Source organism: Scyliorhinus torazame, chromosome 13, assembly GCF_047496885.1.
Source record: "Scyliorhinus torazame isolate Kashiwa2021f chromosome 13, sScyTor2.1, whole genome shotgun sequence".
NCBI classification, from domain to species: Eukaryota; Metazoa; Chordata; class Chondrichthyes; order Carcharhiniformes; family Scyliorhinidae; genus Scyliorhinus; species Scyliorhinus torazame.
The window spans coordinates 209555738-209581201 of NC_092719.1; the positions used below are offsets into that span (position 1 = coordinate 209555738).

The 25464-nt window shown below is 46.7% G+C and overlaps 26 non-coding genes across 26 annotated transcripts; all 26 read left to right on the forward strand.

Annotated features, from left to right (window-relative positions):
- The first annotated feature begins 194 nt into the window (after window positions 1-194).
- Window positions 195-267, forward strand: trnaf-gaa (transfer RNA phenylalanine (anticodon GAA)). Its single transcript has one exon. It is a non-coding gene; the product is annotated as a tRNA-Phe (tRNA).
- Window positions 268-928: 661 nt separating this feature from the next.
- Window positions 929-1001, forward strand: trnaf-gaa (transfer RNA phenylalanine (anticodon GAA)). The gene has a single exon. It is a non-coding gene; the product is annotated as a tRNA-Phe (tRNA).
- Window positions 1002-2347: 1346 nt separating this feature from the next.
- On the forward strand, window positions 2348-2420 carry trnaf-gaa (transfer RNA phenylalanine (anticodon GAA)). Its single transcript has one exon. It is a non-coding gene; the product is annotated as a tRNA-Phe (tRNA).
- Window positions 2421-3785: 1365 nt separating this feature from the next.
- trnaf-gaa (transfer RNA phenylalanine (anticodon GAA)) lies at window positions 3786-3858 on the forward strand. The gene has a single exon. It is a non-coding gene; the product is annotated as a tRNA-Phe (tRNA).
- Window positions 3859-4501: 643 nt separating this feature from the next.
- trnaf-gaa (transfer RNA phenylalanine (anticodon GAA)) lies at window positions 4502-4574 on the forward strand. The gene has a single exon. It is a non-coding gene; the product is annotated as a tRNA-Phe (tRNA).
- Window positions 4575-5217: 643 nt separating this feature from the next.
- Window positions 5218-5290, forward strand: trnaf-gaa (transfer RNA phenylalanine (anticodon GAA)). Its single transcript has one exon. It is a non-coding gene; the product is annotated as a tRNA-Phe (tRNA).
- A 661-nt stretch (window positions 5291-5951) lies between these two features.
- On the forward strand, window positions 5952-6024 carry trnaf-gaa (transfer RNA phenylalanine (anticodon GAA)). Its single transcript has one exon. It is a non-coding gene; the product is annotated as a tRNA-Phe (tRNA).
- Window positions 6025-6679: 655 nt separating this feature from the next.
- trnaf-gaa (transfer RNA phenylalanine (anticodon GAA)) lies at window positions 6680-6752 on the forward strand. Its single transcript has one exon. It is a non-coding gene; the product is annotated as a tRNA-Phe (tRNA).
- A 661-nt stretch (window positions 6753-7413) lies between these two features.
- Window positions 7414-7486, forward strand: trnaf-gaa (transfer RNA phenylalanine (anticodon GAA)). The gene has a single exon. It is a non-coding gene; the product is annotated as a tRNA-Phe (tRNA).
- Window positions 7487-8148: 662 nt separating this feature from the next.
- Window positions 8149-8221, forward strand: trnaf-gaa (transfer RNA phenylalanine (anticodon GAA)). Its single transcript has one exon. It is a non-coding gene; the product is annotated as a tRNA-Phe (tRNA).
- A 643-nt stretch (window positions 8222-8864) lies between these two features.
- trnaf-gaa (transfer RNA phenylalanine (anticodon GAA)) lies at window positions 8865-8937 on the forward strand. The gene has a single exon. It is a non-coding gene; the product is annotated as a tRNA-Phe (tRNA).
- Window positions 8938-9580: 643 nt separating this feature from the next.
- On the forward strand, window positions 9581-9653 carry trnaf-gaa (transfer RNA phenylalanine (anticodon GAA)). The gene has a single exon. It is a non-coding gene; the product is annotated as a tRNA-Phe (tRNA).
- Window positions 9654-10296: 643 nt separating this feature from the next.
- Window positions 10297-10369, forward strand: trnaf-gaa (transfer RNA phenylalanine (anticodon GAA)). Its single transcript has one exon. It is a non-coding gene; the product is annotated as a tRNA-Phe (tRNA).
- A 1365-nt stretch (window positions 10370-11734) lies between these two features.
- On the forward strand, window positions 11735-11807 carry trnaf-gaa (transfer RNA phenylalanine (anticodon GAA)). The gene has a single exon. It is a non-coding gene; the product is annotated as a tRNA-Phe (tRNA).
- A 661-nt stretch (window positions 11808-12468) lies between these two features.
- trnaf-gaa (transfer RNA phenylalanine (anticodon GAA)) lies at window positions 12469-12541 on the forward strand. The gene has a single exon. It is a non-coding gene; the product is annotated as a tRNA-Phe (tRNA).
- A 1346-nt stretch (window positions 12542-13887) lies between these two features.
- Window positions 13888-13960, forward strand: trnaf-gaa (transfer RNA phenylalanine (anticodon GAA)). The gene has a single exon. It is a non-coding gene; the product is annotated as a tRNA-Phe (tRNA).
- A 661-nt stretch (window positions 13961-14621) lies between these two features.
- Window positions 14622-14694, forward strand: trnaf-gaa (transfer RNA phenylalanine (anticodon GAA)). The gene has a single exon. It is a non-coding gene; the product is annotated as a tRNA-Phe (tRNA).
- Window positions 14695-16059: 1365 nt separating this feature from the next.
- On the forward strand, window positions 16060-16132 carry trnaf-gaa (transfer RNA phenylalanine (anticodon GAA)). Its single transcript has one exon. It is a non-coding gene; the product is annotated as a tRNA-Phe (tRNA).
- A 643-nt stretch (window positions 16133-16775) lies between these two features.
- On the forward strand, window positions 16776-16848 carry trnaf-gaa (transfer RNA phenylalanine (anticodon GAA)). The gene has a single exon. It is a non-coding gene; the product is annotated as a tRNA-Phe (tRNA).
- A 1365-nt stretch (window positions 16849-18213) lies between these two features.
- trnaf-gaa (transfer RNA phenylalanine (anticodon GAA)) lies at window positions 18214-18286 on the forward strand. The gene has a single exon. It is a non-coding gene; the product is annotated as a tRNA-Phe (tRNA).
- Window positions 18287-18929: 643 nt separating this feature from the next.
- On the forward strand, window positions 18930-19002 carry trnaf-gaa (transfer RNA phenylalanine (anticodon GAA)). Its single transcript has one exon. It is a non-coding gene; the product is annotated as a tRNA-Phe (tRNA).
- A 1346-nt stretch (window positions 19003-20348) lies between these two features.
- Window positions 20349-20421, forward strand: trnaf-gaa (transfer RNA phenylalanine (anticodon GAA)). Its single transcript has one exon. It is a non-coding gene; the product is annotated as a tRNA-Phe (tRNA).
- Window positions 20422-21064: 643 nt separating this feature from the next.
- On the forward strand, window positions 21065-21137 carry trnaf-gaa (transfer RNA phenylalanine (anticodon GAA)). Its single transcript has one exon. It is a non-coding gene; the product is annotated as a tRNA-Phe (tRNA).
- Window positions 21138-22502: 1365 nt separating this feature from the next.
- trnaf-gaa (transfer RNA phenylalanine (anticodon GAA)) lies at window positions 22503-22575 on the forward strand. Its single transcript has one exon. It is a non-coding gene; the product is annotated as a tRNA-Phe (tRNA).
- A 642-nt stretch (window positions 22576-23217) lies between these two features.
- Window positions 23218-23290, forward strand: trnaf-gaa (transfer RNA phenylalanine (anticodon GAA)). Its single transcript has one exon. It is a non-coding gene; the product is annotated as a tRNA-Phe (tRNA).
- A 1365-nt stretch (window positions 23291-24655) lies between these two features.
- On the forward strand, window positions 24656-24728 carry trnaf-gaa (transfer RNA phenylalanine (anticodon GAA)). The gene has a single exon. It is a non-coding gene; the product is annotated as a tRNA-Phe (tRNA).
- The last annotated feature ends 736 nt before the right edge of the window (window positions 24729-25464 follow it).

A 25464-nucleotide genomic window follows, 5' to 3' on the forward strand; every position in this document is an offset into this window, starting at 1 on the left:
ATTTTGCTGCCTTCTCCCCATAACGCTGATCCCTGATTAAGCAAGAAGATATCTATTTGTGGCTTAAAGACACCCAGTGATTTGTTTCCACAGCTTTGGCGACAATTGTTCAAGAGATTGACCACACTCTGGCTGAAGAAATTGCTCGTCATCTCAGTTTTGAATGATCGTCACTTCAATTGGGTTTTTCAGCAGCCGAAATAGCTCAGTTGGGAGAGCGTTAGACTGAAGATCTAAAGGTCCCTGGTTCAATCCCGGGTTTCGGCATTGCACCGGGTGCTACATTTCCTTGCTATCTGCCAAGTCGCCCAGCCTTTTGCCTCACATTCTCATCCCTTGACTTTCAGCACGCTTAAACTATTACTTGCCTTGCCTTCTTTTCCCTGCTCAGCGTTTCTACCAACTTCACTTCTCCTTTCCACTGCAACACCCGTCCTGCAACACCACCTCAAAGATCAACTTACACAAAGTGCAACAATCCAAATACCCATCACAACTGCCAAGGAAAAAGAGTCCCATTCAACGTTTAGCTATGGGATTGTTGGTGCTTTGGGCAAGGCGGAAACCTGATCGTAGGCGGTGGGAAGTGCACATTTGGGGAGAATATTGGGCATGGATCTGGCATCAGACCAAAAGACATCGCAACACCCGTCCTGCAACACCACCTCAGGAGGCCATGCAGTCCATGGAGTGTGCTCTGCCATTGAATGATGGCTGATATGTGTCTCATCCTCATTTTGCTGCCTTCACCCCATAACGCTGATCCCTGATTAAGCAAGAAGATATCTATTTGTGGCTTAAAGACACCCAGTGATTTGTTTCCACAGCTTTGGCGACAATTGTTCAAGAGATTGACCACACTCTGGCTGAAGAAATTGCTCGTCATCTCAGTTTTCAACGATCGTCACTTCAATTGGGTTTTTCAGCAGCTGAAATAGCTCAGTTGGGAGAGCGTTAGACTGAAGATCTAAAGGTCCCTGGTTCAATCCCGGGTTTCGGCATTGCACCGGGTGCTACATTTCCTTGCTATCTGCCAAGTTGCCCAGCCTTTTGCCTCACATTCTCATCCTTTGACTTTCAGCATGCTTAAACCATTACTTGCCTTGCCTTCTTTTCCCTGCTCAGCGTTTCTACCAACTTCACTTCTCCTTTCCACTGCAACACCCGTCCTGCAACACCACCTCAACAATCAACTTACACAAAGTGCAACAATCCAAATACCCATCACAACTGCCAAGGAAAAAGAGTCCCATTCAACGTTTAGCTATGGGATTGTTGGTGCTTTGGGCAAGGCGGAAACCTGATCAAAGGCGATGGGAAGTGCACATTTGGGGGAGAATATTGGGCATGGATCTGGCATCAGACCAAAGACATCGCAACACATTTAGGCCATGCAGTCCATGGAGTGTGCCCTGCCATTGAATGATGGTTGATATGTGTCTCATCCTCATTTTGCTGCCTTCTCCCCATAACGCTGATCCCTGATTAAGCAAGAAGATATCTATTTGTGGCTTAAAGACACCCAGTGATTTGTTTCCACAGCTTTGGCGACAATTGTTCAAGAGATTGACCACACTCTGGCTGAAGAAATTGCTCGTCATCTCAGTTTTCAACGATCGTCACTTCAATTGGGTTTTTCAGCAGCCGAAATAGCTCAGTTGGGAGAGCGTTAGACTGAAGATCTAAAGGTCCCGGGTTTCGGCATTGCACCGGGTGCTACATTTCCTTGCTATCTGCCAAGTTGCCCAGCCTTTTGCCTCACATTCTCATCCTTTGACTTTCAGCATGCTTAAACCATTACTTGCCTTGCCTTCTTTTCCCTGCTCAGCGTTTCTACCAACTTCACTTCTCCTTTCCACTGCAACACCCGTCCTGCAACACCACCTCAACAATCAACTTACACAAAGTGCAACAATCCAAATACCCATCACAACTGCCAAGGAAAAAGAGTCCCATTCAACGTTTAGCTATGGGATTGTTGGTGCTTTGGGCAAGGCGGAAACCTGATCAAAGGCGATGGGAAGTGCACATTTGGGGGAGAATATTGGGCATGGATCTGGCATCAGACCAAAAGACATCGCAACACATTTAGGCCATGCAGTCCATGGAGTGTGCCCTGCCATTGAATGATGGTTGATATGTGTCTCATCCTCATTTTGCTGCCTTCTCCCCATAACGCTGATCCCTGATTAAGCAAGAAGATATCTATTTGTGGCTTAAAGACACCCAGTGATTTGTTTCCACAGCTTTGGCGACAATTGTTCAAGAGATTGACCACACTCTGGCTGAAGAAATTGCTCGTCATCTCAGTTTTGAATGATCGTCACTTCAATTGGGTTTTTCAGCAGCCGAAATAGCTCAGTTGGGAGAGCGTTAGACTGAAGATCTAAAGGTCCCTGGTTCAATCCCGGGTTTCGGCATTGCACCGGGTGCTACATTTCCTTGCTATCTGCCAAGTTGCCCAGCCTTTTGCCTCACATTCTCATCCTTTGACTTTCAGCATGCTTAAACCATTACTTGCCTTGCCTTCTTTTCCCTGCTCAGCGTTTCTACCAACTTCACTTCTCCTTTCCACTGCAACACCCGTCCTGCAACACCACCTCAACAATCAACTTACACAAAGTGCAACAATCCAAATACCCATCACAACTGCCAAGGAAAAAGAGTCCCATTCAACGTTTAGCTATGGGATTGTTGGTGCTTTGGGCAAGGCGGAAACCTGATCAAAGGCGATGGGAAGTGCACATTTGGGGGAGAATATTGGGCATGGATCTGGCATCAGACCAAAGACATCGCAACACATTTAGGCCATGCAGTCCATGGAGTGTGCCCTGCCATTGAATGATGGTTGATATGTGTCTCATCCTCATTTTGCTGCCTTCTCCCCATAACGCTGATCCCTGATTAAGCAAGAAGATATCTATTTGTGGCTTAAAGACACCCAGTGATTTGTTTCCACAGCTTTGGCGACAATTGTTCAAGAGATTGACCACACTCTGGCTGAAGAAATTGCTCGTCATCTCAGTTTTCAACGATCGTCACTTCAATTGGGTTTTTCAGCAGCCGAAATAGCTCAGTTGGGAGAGCGTTAGACTGAAGATCTAAAGGTCCCGGGTTTCGGCATTGCACCGGGTGCTACATTTCCTTGCTATCTGCCAAGTTGCCCAGCCTTTTGCCTCACATTCTCATCCTTTGACTTTCAGCATGCTTAAACCATTACTTGCCTTGCCTTCTTTTCCCTGCTCAGCGTTTCTACCAACTTCACTTCTACTTTCCACTGTAACACCAGCCCTGCAACACCACCTCAACAATCAACTTACACAAAGTGCAACAATCCAAATACCCATCACAACTGCCAAGGAAAAAGAGTCCCATTCAACGTTTAGCTATGGGATTGTTGGTGCTTTGGGCAAGGCGGAAACCTGATCAAAGGCGATGGGAAGTGCACATTTGTGGGAGAATATTGGGCATGGATCTGGCATCAGACCAAAAGACATCGCAACACCCGTCCTGCAACACCACCTCAGGAGGCCATGCAGTCCATGGAGTGTGCTCTGCCATTGAATGATGGCTGATATGTGTCTCATCCTCATTTTGCTGCCTTCACCCCATAACGCTGATCCCTGATTAAGCAAGAAGATATCTATTTGTGGCTTAAAGACACCCAGTGATTTGTTTCCACAGCTTTGGCGACAATTGTTCAAGAGATTGACCACACTCTGGCTGAAGAAATTGCTCGTCATCTCAGTTTTGAACGATCGTCACTTCAATTGGGTTTTTCAGCAGCCGAAATAGCTCAGTTGGGAGAGCGTTAGACTGAAGATCTAAAGGTCCCTGGTTCAATCCCGGGTTTCGGCATTGCACCGGGTGCTACATTTCCTTGCTATCTGCCAAGTTGCCCAGCCTTTTGCCTCACATTCTCATCCTTTGACTTTCAGCATGCTTAAACCATTACTTGCCTTGCCTTCTTTTCCCTGCTCAGCGTTTCTACCAACTTCACTTCTCCTTTCCACTGTAACACCAGCCCTGCAACACCACCTCAACAATCAACTTACACAAAGTGCAACAATCCAAATACCCATCACAACTGCCAAGGAAAAAGAGTCCCATTCAACGTTTAGCTATGGGATTGTTGGTGCTTTGGGCAAGGCGGAAACCTGATCAAAGGCGATGGGAAGTGCACATTTGGGGGAGAATATTGGGCATGGATCTGGCATCAGACCAAAAGACATCGCAACACATTTCGGCCATGCAGTCCATGGAGTGTGCCCTGCCATTGAATGATGGTTGATATGTGTCTCATCCTCATTTTGCTGCCTTCTCCCCATAACGCTGATCCCTGATTAGGCAAGAAGATATCTATTTGTGGCTTAAAGACACCCAGTGATTTGTTTCCACAGCTTTGGCGACAATTGTTCAAGAGATTGACCACACTCTGGCTGAAGAAATTGCTCGTCATCTCAGTTTTCAACAATCGTCACTTCAATTAGGTTTTGCAGCAGCCGAAATAGCTCAGTTGGGCGAGCGTTAGACTGAAGATCTAAAGGTCCCTGGTTCAATCCCGAGTTTCGGCATTGCACAGGGTGCTACATTTCCTTGCTATCTGCCAAGTTGCCCAGCCTTTTGCCTCACATTCTCATCCTTTGACTTTCAGCATGCTTAAACCATTACTTGCCTTGCCTTCTTTTCCCTGCTCAGCGTTTCTACCAACTTCACTTCTCCTTTCCACTGTAACACCAGCCCTGCAACACCACCTCAACAATCAACTTACACAAAGTGCAACAATCCAAATACCCATCACAACTGCCAAGGAAAAAGAGTCCCATTCAACGTTTAGCTATGGGATTGTTGGTGCTTTGGGCAAGGCGGAAACCTGATCAAAGGCGATGGGAAGTGCACATTTGGGGGAGAATATTGGGCATGGATCTGGCATCAGACCAAAAGACATCGCAACACATTTAGGCCATGCAGTCCATGGAGTGTGCCCTGCCATTGAATGATGGTTGATATGTGTCTCATCCTCATTTTGCTGCCTTCTCCCCATAACGCTGATCCCTGATTAAGCAAGAAGATATCTATTTGTGGCTTAAAGACACCCAGTGATTTGTTTCCACAGCTTTGGCGACAATTGTTCAAGAGATTGACCACACTCTGGCTGAAGAAATTGCTCGTCATCTCAGTTTTGAACGATCGTCACTTCAATTGGGTTTTTCAGCAGCCGAAATAGCTCAGTTGGGAGAGCGTTAGACTGAAGATCTAAAGGTCCCTGGTTCAATCCCGGGTTTCGGCATTGCACCGGGTGCTACATTTCCTTGCTATCTGCCAAGTTGCCCAGCCTTTTGCCTCACATTCTCATCCTTTGACTTTCAGCATGCTTAAACCATTACTTGCCTTGCCTTCTTTTCCCTGCTCAGCGTTTCTACCAACTTCACTTCTCCTTTCCACTGCAACACCCGTCCGGCAACACCACCTCAACAATCAACTTACACAAAGTGCAACAATCCAAATACCCATCACAACTGCCAAGGAAAAAGAGTCCCATTCAACGTTTAGCTATGGGATTGTTGGTGCTTTGGGCAAGGCGGAAACCTGATCGTAGGCGGTGGGAAGTGCACATTTGGGGAGAATATTGGGCATGGATCTGGCATCAGACCAAAAGACATCGCAACACCCGTCCTGCAACACCACCTCAGGAGGCCATCCAGTCCATGGAGTGTGCTCTGCCATTGAATGATGGCTGATATGTGTCTCATCCTCATTTTGCTGCCTTCTCCCCATAACGCTGATCCCTGATTAAGCAAGAAGATATCTATTTGTGGCTTAAAGACACCCAGTGATTTGTTTCCACAGCTTTGGCGACAGTTGTTCAAGAGATTGACCACACTCTGGCTGAAGAAATTGCTCGTCATCTCAGTTTTCAACGATCGTCACTTCAATTAGGTTTTTCAGCAGCCGAAATAGCTCAGTTGGGAGAGCGTTAGACTGAAGATCTAAAGGTCCCTGGTTCAATCCTGGGTTTTGGCATTGCACTGGGTGCTACATTTCCTTGCTATCTGCCAAGTTGCCCAGCCTTTTGCCTCACATTCTCATCCTTTGACTTTCAGCATGCTTAAACCATTACTTGCCTTGCCTTCTTTTCCCTGCTCAGCGTTTCTACCAACTTCACTTCTCCTTTCCACTGTAACACCAGCCCTGCAACACCACCTCAACAATCAACTTACACAAAGTGCAACAATCCAAATACCCATCACAACTGCCAAGGAAAAAGAGTCCCATTCAACGTTTAGCTATGGGATTGTTGGTGCTTTGGGCAAGGCGGAAACCTGATCAAAGGCGATGGGAAGTGCACATTTGGGGGAGAATATTGGGCATGGATCTGGCATCAGACCAAAAGACATCGCAACACCCGTCCTGCAACACCACCTCAGGAGGCCATGCAGTCCATGGAGTGTGCCCTGCCATTGAATGATGGTTGATATGTGTCTCATCCTCATTTTGCTGCCTTCTCCCCATAACGCTGATTAAGCAAGAAGATATCTATTTGTGGCTTAAAGACACCCAGTGATTTGTTTCCACAGCTTTGGCGACAATTGTTCAAGAGATTGACCACACTCTGGCTGAAGAAATTGCTCGTCATCTCAGTTTTCAACGATCGTCACTTCAATTGGGTTTTTCAGCAGCCGAAATAGCTCAGTTGGGAGAGCGTTAGACTGAAAATCTAAAGGTCCCTGGTTCAATCCCGGGTTTCGGCACTGCACAGGGTGCTACATTTCCTTGCTATCTGCCAAGTCGCCCAGCCTTTTGCCTCACATTCTCATCCCTTGACTTTCAGCACGCTTAAACCATTACTTGCCTTGCCTTCTTTTCCCTGCTCAGCGTTTCTACCAACTTCACTTCTCCTTTCCACTGCAACACCCGTCCGGCAACACCACCTCAACAATCAACTTACACAAAGTGCAACAATCCAAATACCCATCACAACTGCCAAGGAAAAAGAGTCCCATTCAACGTTTAGCTATGGGATTGTTGGTGCTTTGGGCAAGGCGGAAACCTGATCGTAGGCGGTGGGAAGTGCACATTTGGGGAGAATATTGGGCATGGATCTGGCATCAGACCAAAAGACATCGCAACACCCGTCCTGCAACACCACCTCAGGAGGCCATCCAGTCCATGGAGTGTGCTCTGCCATTGAATGATGGCTGATATGTGTCTCATCCTCATTTTGCTGCCTTCTCCCCATAACGCTGATCTCTGATTAAGCAAGAAGATATCTATTTGTGGCTTAAAGACACCCAGTGATTTGTTTCCACAGCTTTGGCGACAGTTGTTCAAGAGATTGACCACACTCTGGCTGAAGAAATTGCTCGTCATCTCAGTTTTCAACGATCGTCACTTCAATTAGGTTTTTCAGCAGCCGAAATAGCTCAGTTGGGAGAGCGTTAGACTGAAGATCTAAAGGTCCCTGGTTCAATCCTGGGTTTTGGCATTGCACTGGGTGCTACATTTCCTTGCTATCTGCCAAGTTGCCCAGCCTTTTGCCTCACATTCTCATCCTTTGACTTTCAGCATGCTTAAACCATTACTTGCCTTGCCTTCTTTTCCCTGCTCAGCGTTTCTACCAACTTCACTTCTCCTTTCCACTGTAACACCAGCCCTGCAACACCACCTCAACAATCAACTTACACAAAGTGCAACAATCCAAATACCCATCACAACTGCCAAGGAAAAAGAGTCCCATTCAACGTTTAGCTATGGGATTGTTGGTGCTTTGGGCAAGGCGGAAACCTGATCAAAGGCGATGGGAAGTGCACATTTGGGGGAGAATATTGGGCATGGATCTGGCATCAGACCAAAAGACATCGCAACACCCGTCCTGCAACACCACCTCAGGAGGCCATCCAGTCCATGGAGTGTGCTCTGCCATTGAATGATGGCTGATATGTGTCTCATCCTCATTTTGCTGCCTTCTCCCCATAACGCTGATCCCTGATTAAGCAAGAAGATATCTATTTGTGGCTTAAAGACACCCAGTGATTTGTTTCCACAGCTTTGGCGACAGTTGTTCAAGAGATTGACCACACTCTGGCTGAAGAAATTGCTCGTCATCTCAGTTTTCAACAATCGTCACTTCAATTAGGTTTTTCAGCAGCCGAAATAGTTCAGTTGGGCGAGCGTTAGACTGAAGATCTAAAGGTCCCTGGTTCAATCCCGAGTTTCGGCATTGCACAGGGTGCTACATTTCCTTGCTATCTGCCAAGTTGCCCAGCCTTTTGCCTCACATTCTCATCCTTTGACTTTCAGCATGCTTAAACCATTACTTGCCTTGCCTTCTTTTCCCTGCTCAGCGTTTCTACCAACTTCACTTCTCCTTTCCACTGTAACACCAGCCCTGCAACACCACCTCAACAATCAACTTACACAAAGTGCAACAATCCAAATACCCATCACAACTGCCAAGGAAAAAGAGTCCCATTCAACGTTTAGCTATGGGATTGTTGGTGCTTTGGGCAAGGCGGAAACCTGATCAAAGGCGATGGGAAGTGCACATTTGGGGGAGAATATTGGGCATGGATCTGGCATCAGACCAAAAGACATCGCAACACATTTAGGCCATGCAGTCCATGGAGTGTGCCCTGCCATTGAATGATGGTTGATATGTGTCTCATCCTCATTTTGCTGCCTTCTCCCCATAACGCTGATCCCTGATTAAGCAAGAAGATATCTATTTGTGGCTTAAAGACACCCAGTGATTTGTTTCCACAGCTTTGGCGACAATTGTTCAAGAGATTGACCACACTCTGGCTGAAGAAATTGCTCGTCATCTCAGTTTTGAACGATCGTCACTTCAATTGGGTTTTTCAGCAGCCGAAATTGCTCAGTTGGGAGAGCGTTAGACTGAAGATCTAAAGGTCCCTGGTTCAATCCCGGGTTTCGGCATTGCACCGGGTGCTACATTTCCTTGCTATCTGCCAAGTTGCCCAGCCTTTTGCCTCACATTCTCATCCTTTGACTTTCAGCATGCTTAAACCATTACTTGCCTTGCCTTCTTTTCCCTGCTCAGCGTTTCTACCAACTTCACTTCTCCTTTCCACTGTAACACCAGCCCTGCAACACCACCTCAACAATCAACTTACACAAAGTGCAACAATCCAAATACCCATCACAACTGCCAAGGAAAAAGAGTCCCATTCAACGTTTAGCTATGGGATTGTTGGTGCTTTGGGCAAGGCGGAAACCTGATCAAAGGCGATGGGAAGTGCACATTTGGGGGAGAATATTGGGCATGGATCTGGCATCAGACCAAAAGACATCGCAACACATTTAGGCCATGCAGTCCATGGAGTGTGCCCTGCCATTGAATGATGGTTGATATGTGTCTCATCCTCATTTTGCTGCCTTCTCCCCATAACGCTGATCCCTGATTAAGCAAGAAGATATCTATTTGTGGCTTAAAGACACCCAGTGATTTGTTTCCACAGCTTTGGCGACAATTGTTCAAGAGATTGACCACACTCTGGCTGAAGAAATTGCTCGTCATCTCAGTTTTGAACGATCGTCACTTCAATTGGGTTTTTCAGCAGCCGAAATAGCTCAGTTGGGAGAGCGTTAGACTGAAGATCTAAAGGTCCCTGGTTCAATCCCGGGTTTCGGCATTGCACCGGGTGCTACATTTCCTTGCTATCTGCCAAGTTGCCCAGCCTTTTGCCTCACATTCTCATCCTTTGACTTTCAGCATGCTTAAACCATTACTTGCCTTGCCTTCTTTTCCCTGCTCAGCGTTTCTACCAACTTCACTTCTCCTTTCCACTGTAACACCAGCCCTGCAACACCACCTCAACAATCAACTTACACAAAGTGCAACAATCCAAATACCCATCACAACTGCCAAGGAAAAAGAGTCCCATTCAACGTTTAGCTATGGGATTGTTGGTGCTTTGGGCAAGGCGGAAACCTGATCAAAGGCGATGGGAAGTGCACATTTGGGGGAGAATATTGGGCATGGATCTGGCATCAGACCAAAAGACATCGCAACACATTTAGGCCATGCAGTCCATGGAGTGTGCCCTGCCATTGAATGATGGTTGATATGTGTCTCATCCTCATTTTGCTGCCTTCTCCCCATAACGCTGATCCCTGATTAAGCAAGAAGATATCTATTTGTGGCTTAAAGACACCCAGTGATTTGTTTCCACAGCTTTGGCGACAATTGTTCAAGAGATTGACCACACTCTGGCTGAAGAAATTGCTCGTCATCTCAGTTTTCAACGATCGTCACTTCAATTGGGTTTTTCAGCAGCTGAAATAGCTCAGTTGGGAGAGCGTTAGACTGAAGATCTAAAGGTCCCTGGTTCAATCCTGGGTTTCGGCATTGCACCGGGTGCTACATTTCCTTGCTATCTGCCAAGTTGCCCAGCCTTTTGCCTCACATTCTCATCCTTTGACTTTCAGCATGCTTAAACCATTACTTGCCTTGCCTTCTTTTCCCTGCTCAGCGTTTCTACCAACTTCACTTCTCCTTTCCACTGCAACACCCGTCCTGCAACACCACCTCAACAATCAACTTACACAAAGTGCAACAATCCAAATACCCATCACAACTGCCAAGGAAAAAGAGTCCCATTCAACGTTTAGCTATGGGATTGTTGGTGCTTTGGGCAAGGCGGAAACCTGATCAAAGGCGATGGGAAGTGCACATTTGGGGGAGAATATTGGGCATGGATCTGGCATCAGACCAAAGACATCGCAACACATTTAGGCCATGCAGTCCATGGAGTGTGCCCTGCCATTGAATGATGGTTGATATGTGTCTCATCCTCATTTTGCTGCCTTCTCCCCATAACGCTGATCCCTGATTAAGCAAGAAGATATCTATTTGTGGCTTAAAGACACCCAGTGATTTGTTTCCACAGCTTTGGCGACAATTGTTCAAGAGATTGACCACACTCTGGCTGAAGAAATTGCTCGTCATCTCAGTTTTCAACGATCGTCACTTCAATTGGGTTTTTCAGCAGCCGAAATAGCTCAGTTGGGAGAGCGTTAGACTGAAGATCTAAAGGTCCCGGGTTTCGGCATTGCACCGGGTGCTACATTTCCTTGCTATCTGCCAAGTTGCCCAGCCTTTTGCCTCACATTCTCATCCTTTGACTTTCAGCATGCTTAAACCATTACTTGCCTTGCCTTCTTTTCCCTGCTCAGCGTTTCTACCAACTTCACTTCTACTTTCCACTGTAACACCAGCCCTGCAACACCACCTCAACAATCAACTTACACAAAGTGCAACAATCCAAATACCCATCACAACTGCCAAGGAAAAAGAGTCCCATTCAACGTTTAGCTATGGGATTGTTGGTGCTTTGGGCAAGGCGGAAACCTGATCAAAGGCGATGGGAAGTGCACATTTGTGGGAGAATATTGGGCATGGATCTGGCATCAGACCAAAAGACATCGCAACACCCGTCCTGCAACACCACCTCAGGAGGCCATGCAGTCCATGGAGTGTGCTCTGCCATTGAATGATGGCTGATATGTGTCTCATCCTCATTTTGCTGCCTTCACCCCATAACGCTGATCCCTGATTAAGCAAGAAGATATCTATTTGTGGCTTAAAGACACCCAGTGATTTGTTTCCACAGCTTTGGCGACAATTGTTCAAGAGATTGACCACACTCTGGCTGAAGAAATTGCTCGTCATCTCAGTTTTGAATGATCGTCACTTCAATTGGGTTTTTCAGCAGCCGAAATAGCTCAGTTGGGAGAGCGTTAGACTGAAGATCTAATGGTCCCTGGTTCAATCCCGGGTTTCGGCATTGCACCGGGTGCTACATTTCCTTGCTATCTGCCAAGTCGCCCAGCCTTTTGCCTCACATTCTCATCCCTTGACTTTCAGCACGCTTAAACTATTACTTGCCTTGCCTTCTTTTCCCTGCTCAGCGTTTCTACCAACTTCACTTCTCCTTTCCACTGCAACACCCGTCCTGCAACACCACCTCAAAGATCAACTTACACAAAGTGCAACAATCCAAATACCCATCACAACTGCCAAGGAAAAAGAGTCCCATTCAACGTTTAGCTATGGGATTGTTGGTGCTTTGGGCAAGGCGGAAACCTGATCGTAGGCGGTGGGAAGTGCACATTTGGGGAGAATATTGGGCATGGATCTGGCATCAGACCAAAAGACATCGCAACACCCGTCCTGCAACACCACCTCAGGAGGCCATGCAGTCCATGGAGTGTGCTCTGCCATTGAATGATGGCTGATATGTGTCTCATCCTCATTTTGCTGCCTTCACCCCATAACGCTGATCCCTGATTAAGCAAGAAGATATCTATTTGTGGCTTAAAGACACCCAGTGATTTGTTTCCACAGCTTTGGCGACAATTGTTCAAGAGATTGACCACACTCTGGCTGAAGAAATTGCTCGTCATCTCAGTTTTCAACGATCGTCACTTCAATTGGGTTTTTCAGCAGCTGAAATAGCTCAGTTGGGAGAGCGTTAGACTGAAGATCTAAAGGTCCCTGGTTCAATCCCGGGTTTCGGCATTGCACCGGGTGCTACATTTCCTTGCTATCTGCCAAGTTGCCCAGCCTTTTGCCTCACATTCTCATCCTTTGACTTTCAGCATGCTTAAACCATTACTTGCCTTGCCTTCTTTTCCCTGCTCAGCGTTTCTACCAACTTCACTTCTCCTTTCCACTGCAACACCCGTCCTGCAACACCACCTCAACAATCAACTTACACAAAGTGCAACAATCCAAATACCCATCACAACTGCCAAGGAAAAAGAGTCCCATTCAACGTTTAGCTATGGGATTGTTGGTGCTTTGGGCAAGGCGGAAACCTGATCAAAGGCGATGGGAAGTGCACATTTGGGGGAGAATATTGGGCATGGATCTGGCATCAGACCAAAGACATCGCAACACATTTAGGCCATGCAGTCCATGGAGTGTGCCCTGCCATTGAATGATGGTTGATATGTGTCTCATCCTCATTTTGCTGCCTTCTCCCCATAACGCTGATCCCTGATTAAGCAAGAAGATATCTATTTGTGGCTTAAAGACACCCAGTGATTTGTTTCCACAGCTTTGGCGACAATTGTTCAAGAGATTGACCACACTCTGGCTGAAGAAATTGCTCGTCATCTCAGTTTTCAACGATCGTCACTTCAATTGGGTTTTTCAGCAGCCGAAATAGCTCAGTTGGGAGAGCGTTAGACTGAAGATCTAAAGGTCCCGGGTTTCGGCATTGCACCGGGTGCTACATTTCCTTGCTATCTGCCAAGTTGCCCAGCCTTTTGCCTCACATTCTCATCCTTTGACTTTCAGCATGCTTAAACCATTACTTGCCTTGCCTTCTTTTCCCTGCTCAGCGTTTCTACCAACTTCACTTCTCCTTTCCACTGCAACACCCGTCCTGCAACACCACCTCAACAATCAACTTACACAAAGTGCAACAATCCAAATACCCATCACAACTGCCAAGGAAAAAGAGTCCCATTCAACGTTTAGCTATGGGATTGTTGGTGCTTTGGGCAAGGCGGAAACCTGATCAAAGGCGATGGGAAGTGCACATTTGTGGGAGAATATTGGGCATGGATCTGGCATCAGACCAAAAGACATCGCAACACATTTAGGCCATGCAGTCCATGGAGTGTGCCCTGCCATTGAATGATGGTTGATATGTGTCTCATCCTCATTTTGCTGCCTTCTCCCCATAACGCTGATCCCTGATTAAGCAAGAAGATATCTATTTGTGGCTTAAAGACACCCAGTGATTTGTTTCCACAGCTTTGGCGACAATTGTTCAAGAGATTGACCACACTCTGGCTGAAGAAATTGCTCGTCATCTCAGTTTTGAATGATCGTCACTTCAATTGGGTTTTTCAGCAGCCGAAATAGCTCAGTTGGGAGAGCGTTAGACTGAAGATCTAAAGGTCCCTGGTTCAATCCCGGGTTTCGGCATTGCACCGGGTGCTACATTTCCTTGCTATCTGCCAAGTCGCCCAGCCTTTTGCCTCACATTCTCATCCCTTGACTTTCAGCACGCTTAAACTATTACTTGCCTTGCCTTCTTTTCCCTGCTCAGCGTTTCTACCAACTTCACTTCTCCTTTCCACTGCAACACCCGTCCTGCAACACCACCTCAAAGATCAACTTACACAAAGTGCAACAATCCAAATACCCATCACAACTGCCAAGGAAAAAGAGTCCCATTCAACGTTTAGCTATGGGATTGTTGGTGCTTTGGGCAAGGCGGAAACCTGATCGTAGGCGGTGGGAAGTGCACATTTGGGGAGAATATTGGGCATGGATCTGGCATCAGACCAAAAGACATCGCAACACCCGTCCTGCAACACCACCTCAGGAGGCCATGCAGTCCATGGAGTGTGCTCTGCCATTGAATGATGGCTGATATGTGTCTCATCCTCATTTTGCTGCCTTCACCCCATAACGCTGATCCCTGATTAAGCAAGAAGATATCTATTTGTGGCTTAAAGACACCCAGTGATTTGTTTCCACAGCTTTGGCGACAATTGTTCAAGAGATTGACCACACTCTGGCTGAAGAAATTGCTCGTCATCTCAGTTTTCAACGATCGTCACTTCAATTGGGTTTTTCAGCAGCTGAAATAGCTCAGTTGGGAGAGCGTTAGACTGAAGATCTAAAGGTCCCTGGTTCAATCCCGGGTTTCGGCATTGCACCGGGTGCTACATTTCCTTGCTATCTGCCAAGTTGCCCAGCCTTTTGCCTCACATTCTCATCCTTTGACTTTCAGCATGCTTAAACCATTACTTGCCTTGCCTTCTTTTCCCTGCTCAGCGTTTCTACCAACTTCACTTCTCCTTTCCACTGCAACACCCGTCCTGCAACACCACCTCAACAATCAACTTACACAAAGTGCAACAATCCAAATACCCATCACAACTGCCAAGGAAAAAGAGTCCCATTCAACGTTTAGCTATGGGATTGTTGGTGCTTTGGGCAAGGCGGAAACCTGATCAAAGGCGATGGGAAGTGCACATTTGGGGGAGAATATTGGGCATGGATCTGGCATCAGACCAAAGACATCGCAACACATTTAGGCCATGCAGTCCATGGAGTGTGCCCTGCCATTGAATGATGGTTGATATGTGTCTCATCCTCATTTTGCTGCCTTCTCCCCATAACGCTGATCCCTGATTAAGCAAGAAGATATCTATTTGTGGCTTAAAGACACCCAGTGATTTGTTTCCACAGCTTTGGCGACAATTGTTCAAGAGATTGACCACACTCTGGCTGAAGAAATTGCTCGTCATCTCAGTTTTCAACGATCGTCACTTCAATTGGGTTTTTCAGCAGCCGAAATAGCTCAGTTGGGAGAGCGTTAGACTGAAGATCTAAAGGTCCCGGGTTTCGGCATTGCACCGGGTGCTACATTTCCTTGCTATCTGCCAAGTTGCCCAGCCTTTTGCCTCACATTCTCATCCTTTGACTTTCAGCATGCTTAAACCATTACTTGCCTTGCCTTCTTTTCCCTGCTCAGCGTTTCTACCAACTTCACTTCTACTTTCCACTGTAACACCAGCCCTGCAACACCACCTCAACAATCAACTTACACAAAGTGCAACAATCCAAATACCCATCACAACTGCCAAGGAAAAAGAGTCCCATTCAACGTTTAGCTATGGGATTGTTGGTGCTTTGGGCAAGGCGGAAACCTGATCAAAGGCGATGGGAAGTGCACATTTGTGGGAGAATATTGGGCATGGATCTGGCATCAGACCAAAAGACATCGCAACACCCGTCCTGCAACACCACCTCAGGAGGCCATGCAGTCCATGGAGTGTGCTCTGCCATTGAATGATGGCTGATATGTGTCTCATCCTCATTTTGCTGCCTTCACCCCATAACGCTGATCCCTGATTAAGCAAGAAGATATCTATTTGTGGCTTAAAGACACCCAGTGATTTGTTTCCACAGCTTTGGCGACAATTGTTCAAGAGATTGACCACACTCTGGCTGAAGAAATTGCTCGTCATCTCAGTTTTGAACGATCGTCACTTCAATTGGGTTTTTCAGCAGCCGAAATAGCTCAGTTGGGAGAGCGTTAGACTGAAGATCTAAAGGTCCCTGGTTCAATCCCGGGTTTCGGCATTGCACCGGGTGCTACATTTCCTTGCTATCTGCCAAGTTGCCCAGCCTTTTGCCTCACATTCTCATCCTTTGACTTTCAGCATGCTTAAACCATTACTTGCCTTGCCTTCTTTTCCCTGCTCAGCGTTTCTACCAACTTCACTTCTCCTTTCCACTGTAACACCCGTCCTGCAACACCACCTCAACAATCAACTTACACAAAGTGCAACAATCCAAATACCCATCACAACTGCCAAGGAAAAAGAGTCCCATTCAACGTTTAGCTATGGGATTGTTGGTGCTTTGGGCAAGGTGGAAACCTGATCAAAGGCGATGGGAAGTGCACATTTGGGGGAGAATATTGGGCATGGATCTGGCATCAGACCAAAAGACATCGCAACACATTTAGGCCATGCAGTCCATGGAGTGTGCCCTGCCATTGAATGATGGTTGATATGTGTCTCATCCTCATTTTGCTGCCTTCTCCCCATAACGCTGATCCCTGATTAAGCAAGAAGATATCTATTTGTGGCTTAAAGACACCCAGTGATTTGTTTCCACAGCTTTGGCGACAATTGTTCAAGAGATTGACCACACTCTGGCTGAAGAAATTGCTCGTCATCTCAGTTTTGAATGATCGTCACTTCAATTGGGTTTTTCAGCAGCCGAAATAGCTCAGTTGGGAGAGCGTTAGACTGAAGATCTAAAGGTCCCTGGTTCAATCCCGGGTTTCGGCATTGCACCGGGTGCTACATTTCCTTGCTATCTGCCAAGTTGCCCAGCCTTTTGCCTCACATTCTCATCCTTTGACTTTCAGCATGCTTAAACCATTACTTGCCTTGCCTTCTTTTCCCTGCTCAGCGTTTCTACCAACTTCACTTCTCCTTTCCACTGCAACACCCGTCCTGCAACACCACCTCAACAATCAACTTACACAAAGTGCAACAATCCAAATACCCATCACAACTGCCAAGGAAAAAGAGTCCCATTCAACGTTTAGCTATGGGATTGTTGGTGCTTTGGGCAAGGCGGAAACCTGATCAAAGGCGATGGGAAGTGCACATTTGGGGGAGAATATTGGGCATGGATCTGGCATCAGACCAAAGACATCGCAACACATTTAGGCCATGCAGTCCATGGAGTGTGCCCTGCCATTGAATGATGGTTGATATGTGTCTCATCCTCATTTTGCTGCCTTCTCCCCATAACGCTGATCCCTGATTAAGCAAGAAGATATCTATTTGTGGCTTAAAGACACCCAGTGATTTGTTTCCACAGCTTTGGCGACAATTGTTCAAGAGATTGACCACACTCTGGCTGAAGAAATTGCTCGTCATCTCAGTTTTCAACGATCGTCACTTCAATTGGGTTTTTCAGCAGCCGAAATAGCTCAGTTGGGAGAGCGTTAGACTGAAGATCTAAAGGTCCCGGGTTTCGGCATTGCACCGGGTGCTACATTTCCTTGCTATCTGCCAAGTTGCCCAGCCTTTTGCCTCACATTCTCATCCTTTGACTTTCAGCATGCTTAAACCATTACTTGCCTTGCCTTCTTTTCCCTGCTCAGCGTTTCTACCAACTTCACTTCTACTTTCCACTGTAACACCAGCCCTGCAACACCACCTCAACAATCAACTTACACAAAGTGCAACAATCCAAATACCCATCACAACTGCCAAGGAAAAAGAGTCCCATTCAACGTTTAGCTATGGGATTGTTGGTGCTTTGGGCAAGGCGGAAACCTGATCAAAGGCGATGGGAAGTGCACATTTGTGGGAGAATATTGGGCATGGATCTGGCATCAGACCAAAAGACATCGCAACACCCGTCCTGCAACACCACCTCAGGAGGCCATGCAGTCCATGGAGTGTGCTCTGCCATTGAATGATGGCTGATATGTGTCTCATCCTCATTTTGCTGCCTTCACCCCATAACGCTGATCCCTGATTAAGCAAGAAGATATCTATTTGTGGCTTAAAGACACCCAGTGATTTGTTTCCACAGCTTTGGCGACAATTGTTCAAGAGATTGACCACACTCTGGCTGAAGAAATTGCTCGTCATCTCAGTTTTGAACGATCGTCACTTCAATTGGGTTTTTCAGCAGCCGAAATAGCTCAGTTGGGAGAGCGTTAGACTGAAGATCTAAAGGTCCCTGGTTCAATCCCGGGTTTCGGCATTGCACCGGGTGCTACATTTCCTTGCTATCTGCCAAGTTGCCCAGCCTTTTGCCTCACATTCTCATCCTTTGACTTTCAGCATGCTTAAACCATTACTTGCCTTGCCTTCTTTTCCCTGCTCAGCGTTTCTACCAACTTCACTTCTCCTTTCCACTGCAACACCCGTCCTGCAACACCACCTCAACAATCAACTTACACAAAGTGCAACAATCCAAATACCCATCACAACTGCCAAGGAAAAAGAGTCCCATTCAACGTTTAGCTATGGGATTGTTGGTGCTTTGGGCAAGGTGGAAACCTGATCAAAGGCGATGGGAAGTGCACATTTGGGGGAGAATATTGGGCATGGATCTGGCATCAGACCAAAAGACATCGCAACACATTTAGGCCATGCAGTCCATGGAGTGTGCCCTGCCATTGAATGATGGTTGATATGTGTCTCATCCTCATTTTGCTGCCTTCTCCCCATAACGCTGATCCCTGATTAAGCAAGAAGATATCTATTTGTGGCTTAAAGACACCCAGTGATTTGTTTCCACAGCTTTGGCGACAATTGTTCAAGAGATTGACCACACTCTGGCTGAAGAAATTGCTCGTCATCTCAGTTTTGAATGATCGTCACTTCAATTGGGTTTTTCAGCAGCCGAAATAGCTCAGTTGGGAGAGCGTTAGACTGAAGATCTAAAGGTCCCTGGTTCAATCCCGGGTTTCGGCATTGCACCGGGTGCTACATTTCCTTGCTATCTGCCAAGTTGCCCAGCCTTTTGCCTCACATTCTCATCCTTTGACTTTCAGCATGCTTAAACCATTACTTGCCTTGCCTTCTTTTCCCTGCTCAGCGTTTCTACCAACTTCACTTCTCCTTTCCACTGCAACACCCGTCCTGCAACACCACCTCAACAATCAACTTACACAAAGTGCAACAATCCAAATACCCATCACAACTGCCAAGGAAAAAGAGTCCCATTCAACGTTTAGCTATGGGATTGTTGGTGCTTTGGGCAAGGCGGAAACCTGATCAAAGGCGATGGGAAGTGCACATTTGGGGGAGAATATTGGGCATGGATCTGGCATCAGACCAAAGACATCGCAACACATTTAGGCCATGCAGTCCATGGAGTGTGCCCTGCCATTGAATGATGGTTGATATGTGTCTCATCCTCATTTTGCTGCCTTCTCCCCATAACGCTGATCCCTGATTAAGCAAGAAGATATCTATTTGTGGCTTAAAGACACCGAGTGATTTGTTTCCACAGCTTTGGCGACAATTGTTCAAGAGATTGACCACACTCTGGCTGAAGAAATTGCTCGTCATCTCAGTTTTCAACGATCGTCACTTCAATTGGGTTTTTCAGCAGCCGAAATAGCTCAGTTGGGAGAGCGTTAGACTGAAGATCTAAAGGTCCCGGGTTTCGGCATTGCACCGGGTGCTACATTTCCTTGCTATCTGCCAAGTTGCCCAGCCTTTTGCCTCACATTCTCATCCTTTGACTTTCAGCATGCTTAAACCATTACTTGCCTTGCCTTCTTTTCCCTGCTCAGCGTTTCTACCAACTTCACTTCTCCTTTCCACTGCAACACCCGTCCTGCAACACCACCTCAACAATCAACTTACACAAAGTGCAACAATCCAAATACCCATCACAACTGCCAAGGAAAAAGAGTCCCATTCAACGTTTAGCTATGGGATTGTTGGTGCTTTGGGCAAGGTGGAAACCTGATCAAAGGCGATGGGAAGTGCACATTTGGGGGAGAATATTGGGCATGGATCTGGCATCAGACCAAAAGACATCGCAACACATTTAGGCCATGCAGTCCATGGAGTGTGCCCTGCCATTGAATGATGGTTGATATGTGTCTCATCCTCATTTTGCTGCCTTCTCCCCATAACGCTGATCCCTGATTAAGCAAGAAGATATCTATTTGTGGCTTAAAGACACCCAGTGATTTGTTTCCACAGCTTTGGCGACAATTGTTCAAGAGATTGACCACACTCTGGCTGAAGAAATTGCTCGTCATCTCAGTTTTGAATGATCGTCACTTCAATTGGGTTTTTCAGCAGCCGAAATAGCTCAGTTGGGAGAGCGTTAGACTGAAGATCTAAAGGTCCCTGGTTCAATCCCGGGTTTCGGCATTGCACCGGGTGCTACATTTCCTTGCTATCTGCCAAGTTGCCCAGCCTTTTGCCTCACATTCTCATCCTTTGACTTTCAGCATGCTTAAACCATTACTTGCCTTGCCTTCTTTTCCCTGCTCAGCGTTTCTACCAACTTCACTTCTCCTTTCCACTGCAACACCCGTCCTGCAACACCACCTCAACAATCAACTTACACAAAGTGCAACAATCCAAATACCCATCACAACTGCCAAGGAAAAAGAGTCCCATTCAACGTTTAGCTATGGGATTGTTGGTGCTTTGGGCAAGGTGGAAACCTGATCAAAGGCGATGGGAAGTGCACATTTGGGGGAGAATATTGGGCATGGATCTGGCATCAGACCAAAAGACATCGCAACACATTTAGGCCATGCAGTCCATGGAGTGTGCCCTGCCATTGAATGATGGTTGATATGTGTCTCATCCTCATTTTGCTGCCTTCTCCCCATAACGCTGATCCCTGATTAAGCAAGAAGATATCTATTTGTGGCTTAAAGACACCCAGTGATTTGTTTCCACAGCTTTGGCGACAATTGTTCAAGAGATTGACCACACTCTGGCTGAAGAAATTGCTCGTCATCTCAGTTTTGAATGATCGTCACTTCAATTGGGTTTTTCAGCAGCCGAAATAGCTCAGTTGGGAGAGCGTTAGACTGAAGATCTAAAGGTCCCTGGTTCAATCCCGGGTTTCGGCATTGCACCGGGTGCTACATTTCCTTGCTATCTGCCAAGTTGCCCAGCCTTTTGCCTCACATTCTCATCCTTTGACTTTCAGCATGCTTAAACCATTACTTGCCTTGCCTTCTTTTCCCTGCTCAGCGTTTCTACCAACTTCACTTCTCCTTTCCACTGCAACACCCGTCCTGCAACACCACCTCAACAATCAACTTACACAAAGTGCAACAATCCAAATACCCATCACAACTGCCAAGGAAAAAGAGTCCCATTCAACGTTTAGCTATGGGATTGTTGGTGCTTTGGGCAAGGCGGAAACCTGATCAAAGGCGATGGGAAGTGCACATTTGGGGGAGAATATTGGGCATGGATCTGGCATCAGACCAAAGACATCGCAACACATTTAGGCCATGCAGTCCATGGAGTGTGCCCTGCCATTGAATGATGGTTGATATGTGTCTCATCCTCATTTTGCTGCCTTCTCCCCATAACGCTGATCCCTGATTAAGCAAGAAGATATCTATTTGTGGCTTAAAGACACCCAGTGATTTGTTTCCACAGCTTTGGCGACAATTGTTCAAGAGATTGACCACACTCTGGCTGAAGAAATTGCTCGTCATCTCAGTTTTCAACGATCGTCACTTCAATTGGGTTTTTCAGCAGCCGAAATAGCTCAGTTGGGAGAGCGTTAGACTGAAGATCTAAAGGTCCCGGGTTTCGGCATTGCACCGGGTGCTACATTTCCTTGCTATCTGCCAAGTTGCCCAGCCTTTTGCCTCACATTCTCATCCTTTGACTTTCAGCATGCTTAAACCATTACTTGCCTTGCCTTCTTTTCCCTGCTCAGCGTTTCTACCAACTTCACTTCTACTTTCCACTGTAACACCAGCCCTGCAACACCACCTCAACAATCAACTTACACAAAGTGCAACAATCCAAATACCCATCACAACTGCCAAGGAAAAAGAGTCCCATTCAACGTTTAGCTATGGGATTGTTGGTGCTTTGGGCAAGGCGGAAACCTGATCAAAGGCGATGGGAAGTGCACATTTGTGGGAGAATATTGGGCATGGATCTGGCATCAGACCAAAAGACATCGCAACACCCGTCCTGCAACACCACCTCAGGAGGCCATGCAGTCCATGGAGTGTGCTCTGCCATTGAATGATGGCTGATATGTGTCTCATCCTCATTTTGCTGCCTTCACCCCATAACGCTGATCCCTGATTAAGCAAGAAGATATCTATTTGTGGCTTAAAGACACCCAGTGATTTGTTTCCACAGCTTTGGCGACAATTGTTCAAGAGATTGACCACACTCTGGCTGAAGAAATTGCTCGTCATCTCAGTTTTGAACGATCGTCACTTCAATTGGGTTTTTCAGCAGCTGAAATAGCTCAGTTGGGAGAGCGTTAGACTGAAGATCTAAAGGTCCCTGGTTCAATCCCGGGTTTCGGCATTGCACCGGGTGCTACATTTCCTTGCTATCTGCCAAGTTGCCCAGCCTTTTGCCTCACATTCTCATCCTTTGACTTTCAGCATGCTTAAACCATTACTTGCCTTGCCTTCTTTTCCCTGCCCAGCGTTTCTACCAACTTCACTTCTCCTTTCCACTGCAACACCCGTCCTGCAACACCACCTCAACAATCAACTTACACAAAGTGCAACAATCCAAATACCCATCACAACTGCCAAGGAAAAAGAGTCCCATTCAACGTTTAGCTATGGGATTGTTGGTGCTTTGGGCAAGGCGGAAACCTGATCAAAGGCGATGGGAAGTGCACATTTGGGGGAGAATATTGGGCATGGATCTGGCATCAGACCAAAGACATCGCAACACATTTAGGCCATGCAGTCCATGGAGTGTGCCCTGCCATTGAATGATGGTTGATATGTGTCTCATCCTCATTTTGCTGCCTTCTCCCCATAACGCTGATCCCTGATTAAGCAAGAAGATATCTATTTGTGGCTTAAAGACACCCAGTGATTTGTTTCCACAGCTTTGGCGACAATTGTTCAAGAGATTGACCACACTCTGGCTGAAGAAATTGCTCGTCATCTCAGTTTTCAACGATCGTCACTTCAATTGGGTTTTTCAGCAGCTGAAATAGCTCAGTTGGGAGAGCGTTAGACTGAAGATCTAAAGGTCCCTGGTTCAATCCCGGGTTTCGGCATTGCACCGGGTGCTACATTTCCTTGCTATCTGCCAAGTTGCCCAGCCTTTTGCCTCACATTCTCATCCTTTGACTTTCAGCATGCTTAAACCATTACTTGCCTTGCCTTCTTTTCCCTGCCCAGCGTTTCTACCAACTTCACTTCTCCTTTCCACTGCAACACCCGTCCTGCAACACCACCTCAACAATCAACTTACACAAAGTGCAACAATCCAAATACCCATCACAACTGCCAAGGAAAAAGAGTCCCATTCAACGTTTAGCTATGGGATTGTTGGTGCTTTGGGCAAGGCGGAAACCTGATCAAAGGCGATGGGAAGTGCACATTTGGGGGAGAATATTGGGCATGGATCTGGCATCAGACCAAAGACATCGCAACACATTTAGGCCATGCAGTCCATGGAGTGTGCCCTGCCATTGAATGATGGTTGATATGTGTCTCATCCTCATTTTGCTGCCTTCTCCCCATAACGCTGATCCCTGATTAAGCAAGAAGATATCTATTTGTGGCTTAAAGACACCCAGTGATTTGTTTCCACAGCTTTGGCGACAATTGTTCAAGAGATTGACCACACTCTGGCTGAAGAAATTGCTCGTCATCTCAGTTTTCAACGATCGTCACTTCAATTGGGTTTTTCAGCAGCCGAAATAGCTCAGTTGGGAGAGCGTTAGACTGAAGATCTAAAGGTCCCGGGTTTCGGCATTGCACCGGGTGCTACATTTCCTTGCTATCTGCCAAGTTGCCCAGCCTTTTGCCTCACATTCTCATCCTTTGACTTTCAGCATGCTTAAACCATTACTTGCCTTGCCTTCTTTTCCCTGCTCAGCGTTTCTACCAACTTCACTTCTACTTTCCACTGTAACACCAGCCCTGCAACACCACCTCAACAATCAACTTACACAAAGTGCAACAATCCAAATACCCATCACAACTGCCAAGGAAAAAGAGTCCCATTCAACGTTTAGCTATGGGATTGTTGGTGCTTTGGGCAAGGCGGAAACCTGATCAAAGGCGATGGGAAGTGCACATTTGTGGGAGAATATTGGGCATGGATCTGGCATCAGACCAAAAGACATCGCAACACCCGTCCTGCAACACCACCTCAGGAGGCCATGCAGTCCATGGAGTGTGCTCTGCCATTGAATGATGGCTGATATGTGTCTCATCCTCATTTTGCTGCCTTCACCCCATAACGCTGATCCCTGATTAAGCAAGAAGATATCTATTTGTGGCTTAAAGACACCCAGTGATTTGTTTCCACAGCTTTGGCGACAATTGTTCAAGAGATTGACCACACTCTGGCTGAAGAAATTGCTCGTCATCTCAGTTTTGAACGATCGTCACTTCAATTGGGTTTTTCAGCAGCTGAAATAGCTCAGTTGGGAGAGCGTTAGACTGAAGATCTAAAGGTCCCTGGTTCAATCCCGGGTTTCGGCATTGCACTGGGTGCTACATTTCCTTGCTATCTGCCAAGTTGCCCAGCCTTTTGCCTCACATTCTCATCCTTTGACTTTCAGCATGCTTAAACCATTACTTGCCTTGCCTTCTTTTCCCTGCCCAGCGTTTCTACCAACTTCACTTCTCCTTTCCACTGCAACACCCGTCCTGCAACACCACCTCAACAATCAACTTACACAAAGTGCAACAATCCAAATACCCATCACAACTGCCAAGGAAAATGAGTCCCATTCAACGTTTAGCTATGGGATTGTTGGTGCTTTGGGCAAGGCGGAAACCTGATCAAAGGCGATGGGAAGTGCACATTTGGGGGAGAATATTGGGCATGGATCTGGCATCAGACCAAAGACATCGCAACACATTTAGGCCATGCAGTCCATGGAGTGTGCCCTGCCATTGAATGATGGTTGATATGTGTCTCATCCTCATTTTGCTGCCTTCTCCCCATAACGCTGATCCCTGATTAAGCAAGAAGATATCTATTTGTGGCTTAAAGACACCCAGTGATTTGTTTCCACAGCTTTGGCGACAATTGTTCAAGAGATTGACCACACTCTGGCTGAAGAAATTGCTCGTCATCTCAGTTTTCAACGATCGTCACTTCAATTGGGTTTTTCAGCAGCCGAAATAGCTCAGTTGGGAGAGCGTTAGACTGAAGATCTAAAGGTCCCGGGTTTCGGCATTGCACCGGGTGCTACATTTCCTTGCTATCTGC